Genomic DNA, 9,036 nt, shown 5'->3' on the forward strand with positions numbered 1-9,036 from the left:
CCTTACTGGTTTTAGATCTAAAGTTTATTTGGATCAAATCCGTTTTAGGCGGTTTGAGTCAATTTAAAAATGTCCGTCCATCCGCCTATTTTGCTGGCTGTTGGAAACGAAAACCTTATGAAGGAGGAAACCGATATCGTCCAAATTTTGCACATTGTAATATCTTTACCAATCTTACAAATATTTTTAACAAATATGGAACCTTATGTTCATACCTTCCGGTACCTCCCCTAATGTCGAAATGTTGGAAATTTCATACCATAGGTCCATGATTCGTCACCTGTATCGATATTATAAACATCTTATAAAGCACGGTGATCGTATTGTTTTTATTGTTCAATGCACTTGAAATCGTCTATAAAAGCTTCTACCAATAATGCCTTTAGAGGCTTCTATCGTCGAAAAAGATCGTTAAAGGCATCTATCGTCGAAAAAAGGCTTTTAAAGGTTTCTATCGTCGAAAAAAGGCCTTTAAAAGGTTTTTATTTAGATGTTTCTGTCGTCGAAATGAGGCCTTTAAAGTCTTCTATCGTCGAAAAATGTCTTTAGAGGTCTTTAAAGGCTTATCGTCGATAAAAGGCCTATAAAGCCTTCTAACACCGGATCGTTGAAAAAGATCTTTAAGGGCTTCTGTTGTCGAAAAAAGTCTTTAGAGGCTTCTATTGTGGAAAAAAGTTCTTCGTAAAGAAAGACATTTAAATTCTTCTATCGTCAAAAAAGGCCTTTAAAGTCTTCAATCGTAGGTTTCTATCGTTCACAAAAGGCCTTTAAAGGCTCCTATCATCGGAAAAACTTTTATATTGTCGAAAAAAGCATTTATAGGCGGCTTCTATCTTCGGAAAGGAAAAAGGCCTTCAAAGGCTTCCCCGCATGGATTTGGCTCATGAGCCGGGAAAACTTATCGAGGTTTACAGGTTTGAACAACTCACGGTTGGTATTCCTTACTTTCAAACCGATAGAACGAGGTTGCCTAAACCTTCGTTTCGGTTGTAATATGTTTCCCAAACCTATATCAAGTCCGAAAACATCCATCCAATTGGTCCCCCCTCCAATTTCAATGAGAATGTTCTGTATGTATAATTGTATAATTCAGACTGAATCAACTAAACCTTCTGCCTAAACCTTCGTTTCGGTTGTAATATGTTCCCCAAACCTATATCAAGTGGGAAGACATCCATCCAATTGGTCCCCCCTCCAATTTCAATGAGAAAGTTTTTTCAGACCTGCTTAATAGGAGGATCCCTTCTGTAACGTTGGAGGATCCCTTCTGTAACGTTGGACTTCCGTCCCTAAATCATGCAGTTCCTTCCTGACTCACCTTGGTGAGTTTTATCCACCAGATGATGGTTAGTATAATTCAGACTGAATCACCCATGATATTCTGACGTAAGGGAAAGATCAGACTGGTGCTGCGATTGAGGACCTTGTTCCTGCTTTTTAATTTATCGCACATAACTGTGGTTTACGCGGACTATTTAAATATGATATCGAATTTGAACCCGAGAATTTTGGGGTAGTCGGGATTGTATGCCCCTCGATCTGCCCATTAAATAGGATTCTAATCTCTGCACGGAATGTGGTGAACAATGTGGCCGATATTTGCATATTTCTCGTATGGAAGAAGGCTGCTTCATCGATGATCGTACAGTAATGCAACACATGTAATTAATTATTTGACGTTTAAAACTTGGTCAGACAATGTGTCTTCGCTTTCGGAATTATCGACAAACTGTTGGAGCTCACGCTCATTTTCTAGACCAAGGAATGAAAAGTGTTTTGATACAGTGCTTGGTGAACTCTCTGTATCCTTGTAAATTTGGTTTTCCTATGATTAAGGAAAGATCGTCGATTAAAGTTGATGAAATCCGGCTGTCTGCTGATGGAGAAGAACTGAAATAACGGGCTAGCAGTCGAAGCCATTTATCTGACCGAGTGATATAACGAGTAATTTTATCTAGGGCGGAGATAGGTGCATCCATTTTCATTAGTACTCTGATATTAATGAAAATGGATGTATGTGGAAATTCAGTTAAAACCGGGAGGAAATTTAAAACAGTACCGGGTCAAATATGGGAGCTTGCTAAGTGCAGGACCAAGTTATGTGCAACGGTGCAGGACGCAGGACCGAAGACTTTTGTAGACTATAGGCCACTGGCTGAGGACAGCATGTTAATTGTTTGTGCTCCGTGTTCTTGTTCATCGTTTTTGCTGGCAGTGGCAATGTTCTGCTTGCCACTTGCGTTGTTGCTGCTGCAGAGACGTGTAAGTGCATTGTGTCGTCTGTTTTCGTATTGGGATACCTGCCCGGATTTGAGTAAAACTGGGAGAGGCTTAGGTCTCGAGCTTGATCGGAGGTTATCCGTACCTCGGGTGTCAGGTGCCGCTGGATTTTTCGATCCAGCCTTGCACTTGGTGTGGCCCCCTGGGGAGATTCGCAGGGGTTGTGGTTTTAGCCCCGCACCAAGCGGGAGAGTGTGCCTTCTGTATACTCTCCAATCTTACAGCACTTCGGTGCCTGTGGCTCAGCGACAGTGAAGTAGGCCAAACGGAAGGTATTCACATTAATTTATCCAGATACTGTTCCCCTCTGTTCATTACGCAGGACGGAATCCAACAATTCATTGTGAGTCAATAGGAAGCTAATGTTTGGTAAATAACGCGGTTAACAGCTAGTAATAGACAAAATATGCACATTATGCACCTCTACCTTGGCAGTACGGCATATAACTGCAACCTCCATACATTCCATTCATGGGTCCCTAGAGCCTAGCTTTAGCGAAATAGGTTTGCATTGAACAGAGTGATACATAAGAAATGCTAGACTCTGAAAACAATATAGGATTTGAATTGTATGATATTGCATATAAACCAAGTGTTGTCGGACTCAATGCAACTTTGGTCTCCTTTTTTGAATTTTTCAAATATTTCTATTTCCTTTATTTCCTTGCGATTTTTTTTTTCGATAAGATTCTATTGAAATGTCCACTGTTCACAGATTAGCTGCATAGGTGTAGAGCAAATAGTGTAAACACAAAATAATACCCGGCATCCATTTGGTCAGTTTCACGGCAAGACATGTTAAGATGTTATACCATGTTGAGATCACTTGCTGAAGCTTTGTAACAATCAGTGTGACATTCATAGCTACACGTTGCAGTGGCGGCCAGTACGTCAGTCATACGCATGCGTGCAACAACGAGCTGAAGTGATGTTTGTATGGTTTTTTTGTCGTTTGCAATTTCTTGCCTTATGTGGATTGAAATAATTCTATAATTGCAACTTGTTTAAAATTATAAAGAAATGAAAAAAAAAAAAACACCAAAACAACAAACGACCAAGAAAGACATTAAACATTTACTTATTGCAGAAGAGGAGAGCAGAATGAGTGGTCTGCAAAGACAACTCTATGGGATATTGAAAAGTTTGGGGAGATGCAACAGCTACCATCTTCATAATCAGTTAGTCGTCTCGTCTTCTTCATGGTTTAGCCCCAGACAACGAGCCTGCTGTGGATAATGATGATGACGATTATGGCATCATTTTCCATGTAATCAATGGCAAAGTGCGTGTTTCCACTTCATCGGGCGTTTTTTTTTCGTTTTCTTGCTGTGCAATACCAAAAAAAAAAACTCATCTGCAATTTCTATGAACGACCAAAGACATCCACACACCACAGGGAATAGGTTACTAATGTCTACTACCATTAACTTGACCATGAAGGATTAATGTTTTATTCCAGCCCCTATGCTGGCAGCTGCAATATTTTTTCCAAAAGACAGATATTTAAATAAAGGTGATCTGGGTGGCCAATAGCGTTTTTTGGTTGGCTGCAAATCAAATACCATTGATGGGAAAATGCAAAATTCACATTTTTCATCGAAGATGTTTTGGCAATATTTTGTTGTTTTTAGGCAATGACTTTCTCCAGGATAACCAAATACCGTTAGAAAAACAGTATGAATATTGAATTAAAAAGTTAGGTTATATGGGTGTATATATAACGGACCGTATTTTTATATAATAAAATAAAACATATTCATCCTCCATAAGGTGGAAAGTATATTAAATCTGTTGAAATTGCGATAGGATACCAATACAATGGTATTCCAAAATATTAGGTATTTTGGGCAGGTTTTTCATTCGAATTTACTCTAACTTAATATGTTGCGATTTCATTGGATAGCAAAAAAAAATCATCAATATTGGTCTACTTTTTAGGGTAACCCCTCCAGTACCTCCCAAATTCAGGGAGTGTAATAACTCTAGCGTCTAAACGAATAGAGATAGATCGCCAAAATTTTGCATAGAGTGGTCTTTTGTCTGCAGGCAGGTCAAGTTCGACGATGGGCTTTATCGGTCCACGTTTATAAGGGTACCCCCCAATTTTCGATATTTTCGGGTTCTTGAGCGCGTTTTTCAATCGAATTCGCTGAAATTTGCTAGATTGGGCTCTTATTGGGTACTTAATATCTCCACAAAAAATTATGAATATAGGTCCACTTTTTCTGGTAGCCCCCATATAACGGTACCTCCTCATACGCAGTATTTTGGGGGTTTTGTTCGTATTTTCCCGCCGAATTAGCTGTAATTTAGTATTTTGAGTTCTTAATAGGTACAAAATATCTCCACAAAAAATTATGAATATAGGTCCATATTTTCGGATAGCCCCCATATAGGGTACCCCCAATTTTCGGTATTTTTGGGTTCTTGAGCGCGTTTTTCAACCGAATTCGCTGAAATTTGCTAGATTGGGCTCTTATTGGGTACTTAATATCTCCACAAAAAATTATAAATATAGGTCCACTTTTTCTGGTAGCCCCCATATAACGGTACCTCCTCATACGAAGTAATTTGTGGTTTTTGTTCGTATTTTCCCGCCGAATTAGCTGTAATTTAGTATTTTGAGTTTTTAATAGGTACAAAATATCTCCACAAAAAGTTATGAATATAGGTCCATATTTTCGGATAGCCCCCATATAAGGGTACCCCCAATTTTCGGTATTTTGGGGTTCTTGAGCACGTTTTTCAACCGAATTCGCTGCAATTTGATATTTTGTTGTCGTATATGGTAACAAATCTCCCTACCAAAAAATATTAATATTCGCCCCCTTTTTGGGGTAGTCCCCATATAACCCCCTTTTTATACCTTCCACCATAGTATGGAGGGTATATTAATTTTGTTTTTCCGTTAGTAACACATCGAAATACTCATTTCCGACCCTATAAAATATATATATTCTTGATCAGCGTAAAAGTCTATGACGATATAGCCATGTCTGTAAGTCCGTCTGTCTGTCTGTCCGTCTGTCTATGGTAACTCTAGCGTTGTATATGTTGTCGTATATGGTAACAAATCTCTCTACCAAAAATATTAATATTCGCCCCCTTTTTGGGGTAGTCCCCATATAACCCCCTTTTTTATATTAAAATAGTTATCTGATTTGTTCCGCGAATTGGATTAGATTCTAAGACTCTGTTGTAATAATTTTACCTGCGAAGGATAGCGAGATTAAAAATTTGAACGTAAGGTTCCATAATGAACTATAGCCGCATTTAGATCTTGCCCTGTGTGGAGGTTCCAGAAGGAGTGAACCGATATTCCCCATCTTCGAATTTGAACTAAGTTTGGAAGAAATAATAAGATGGGCAAAGTTTGGATGAAATCTAAATTTTCTGAAACGGATTTTGTCCAAAGAAACAAGAAACCAATATTTCGAAAAGGCACATTTTCACCGTGTTAATGTGTATACACCCTCATTAGCCATAAGGCTGAGTGTATAATTATCCATTAAAATTTTCTGAAATTTGTATTATGGTTTACATAATCCACTTTTTGGTATGTTCCCTATATTTTCATTTCTAGTACCTGTCAGTATATCTATGGTGGAGGGTATCCAAAGTTCGGCCCGGCCGAACTTAACGCTTTTTCACTTGTTTATTTTAAATAATGCCAAGAAATGAAATATTTATTTCTTCTTTTTTTTTGATCCGCCATTTTGAATTCAATTTATTTTCAAAATTTGATTTAACATTTGTAATTATTGACAATAGCTGTATAAAACGTGTTTAAAAAAATAGATTTTATCAACTTTAAAAAAAATTGTGCACCCTATTAAATTTTTACCTTTGTCTTGAAAAATCGAAAGCAGCGTCCTCGAAACCCTTAAATGTGAAATTTATTTACTTTATAAACCCACTGCTTGAATTATGGCAAAAAATGGGATCTCTGTCCCATTTTGGGAGGCCATATTTTTTAACGTTATTATAGATCCTACACAAGCGTCCAATTTTGTACTCTATACAACTAAGTTGTAAGGTTATTATCTCTTCGTGTGTATTTTACATGTAGGTTTTGTCCATGGTTCTGTTAAAAAATATTTTTAAATATCCTACACAGACGTGGATTGATGAAAATAATATTTTATGGAGGCGTGAATTTTTTAGAAGATTACTTTTGAAAAGGTAATACCAATGGGTGGACTTTCTAAAAGATTACTTTTGAAAAGGTAGTGCCAATGGGTGGATTTTATAACAGATGATTTTTCAAAGGTCAAAGTATGTCGTGGACACTTAAAAGAATATTTTGAATGATGAACACATGGCGGTGAGCATAAAAAGTTCCACCCGACGGAAGTTAGCTATATTTACTTGTTCGAATAATATAATTTTATATTTATACACTACACAACTATGTTGTCAGGGTATTATAGCTTTGTGCAGCCCCAAAAGTTTGTAACGCCGCGAAATATTGGTCCTAGACCCACCTTTAAGTATACCGATCGTCATATCTCGACTAGCTGAGTCGATCAAGACATCTGTGTCCGTCCGTCCGTCTGTCCATTATAATTTATAAACACGATACAGGCCTCAGTTATGAACCAATCTTCACGAAATTTTGAATGTAGGATGGGTTGTGGCCAATAAAGACCCCTATTGTTTTTGGAAAAGATCGGTTAATATTTAGGGAATGAAATGGACCAAAAACTTTATTTTTGTCGGTTTTTCTGGTCGCTCCAGAGGCCGCAGTTATGGCCCAAACACCGTGAGTTTTTGCATGGAGAAGGGGATCGGGCCAAAGGATAGGCATGCTGGTTTTGATAAAGATCGGTCAATATTTAGCGGATCACATGGACCCTGACTTTTGTGTGAAAAATGACAAAATTTGTATCCTGTAGCGTATAGATTTACCCCTGAAGGACATAGACCCGGGATGTTGATAGTATACCCAAGATGAGTGGTTGACCTTTAAATTGATACCAATTTTATTGTCGTATGTACTCGGATATGGGAGTTACACTTAAATGTTTACAGGTGCTTACGTACTCAGATATTATTTAGTAATCCATTACCACAGTAGAAAGTGGAAATATAGCGCTCATCGCTTTGAAATTTTTACAATATCCAGGTATGGTCAAGGACAACGCCTATAATTTTTGGTGATGATCAGATAATAATATTGGGATGAAGTGGACCGAAAACGTAATTTTTTTGTTCTTTTTTTTTTTTGAGTTGATCTACGAAATATTGCCCAAGCCCAGAATGTGGTGCCGCAGAACGTTAGATGTTCATGGAAGTTGTGTAGGGTATCATATGGTCGGCCCCGTCCGACTATACTGCTCCGCTCACTGGTTTATGAAATAAGTATACCAATAAAATCCTAAAGTTTATTTTTCCTATGCAGGGATTCCCTGTCAGAATATTCTATAAAGATCTGCAGGAACTGTCAAATCGTTCATGCAAACAATTAATTTTTCACTTAAACATTCACATAAAGCTTTCTTCATTTGTTATTATCAACTCTTCAAAGCAAATAAATAACTGCAGTCTAGTGTAAAATTGTACAATTGTGGTTTCACGATTCTCCAGTAGCAGCAATTCATTTAAATATATTTACTCTTGAGATAGTCTGAAAACCAGTCAGTCGGGCATTCAATGCCACAAGAGAAGCATTCAATCCCCACAATCATCATGAAATTCTTGATTTGTTTTATTTTTTTAATTGTTTACATTTCGATGTGTTCGGCCGCTGCTATGTTAACTGTTAGCGAACATCCCGGTGAGAACATTTCAAAATAATAATTAAATATATAAAAAAAATAGTAGTAACTATAACCAAAAATATTTTTCTTCTAAAGATTTTCCCGGTCAGTGCTATGATTACGTTTATGGCTATGGACCAATGCCGTGGGGCCAAGAAATCAATGATTACGAAAAATGCCTGAGTTTAACGTGTCGCCAGGGCAGTTGGCTAGAGAGTTATAGGTGAGCTGTGTTTTATGACAATTAACTTATTTTTTAATAATTTGCATTATTATAATTTTTATAGCTGTGGCGTGTATGCCCATCGTGAGGGTTGTGTACATAAAAAACCTATTGTAGCACCTTATCCCAAATGCTGTCATCGTGAATATATTTGCAATACTGTCGAAGATAAAAGTTTAAATTGAAAAACAAAATATAAATGTTTACAGTTGTGGATAAAAATATGAGTGCCATACACAAAATTCTATGAAACTACTACTGTATATATTTAAAATTCCGATATTTTAATGGGTGAAAAACTTACCCGCATAAAAAATAGGCCCATGAAAGTGTGACACTGTAATTTGATATTTCGTTTACAACAGTCCATTTTTGCCAGATTTTAGATTATTCGAATATATACCTTATTGTGGAGGGTATACAAACATTTTCGACTCGGTTGAACTTAACGGCGTTTTTATACCCATCACCACACTGTGGTACAGGGTATTATGTCTTTGTGCATATGTTTGTAACAGGCAAAAGGAAACGAGATAGACACATGGTTCCTTTTGAGAATATGGAAAGAATCACTTTTTACGTCAATTTATGCATGTCCGTCCATCTGTCTGTCTGTCCATGTTAAATTTGGCAAAGCTCACTTATTTGGCGCAAGGACGAACCCTATTGAAATTGGGAAAAATCAGTTCAGATTTAGATATAGCTACCATATATATTATCGTTCGATTTAATGTAAATGGTGTACCAAAGTCCCCATACATCTTTCGATTTGCA

Source organism: Musca vetustissima, unplaced genomic scaffold, assembly GCF_032173495.1.
Source record: "Musca vetustissima isolate MV318-11 ecotype Yass unplaced genomic scaffold, APGP_CSIRO_Mvet_v1 utg20051, whole genome shotgun sequence".
In the NCBI taxonomy this organism is placed as follows: Eukaryota; Metazoa; Arthropoda; class Insecta; order Diptera; family Muscidae; genus Musca; species Musca vetustissima.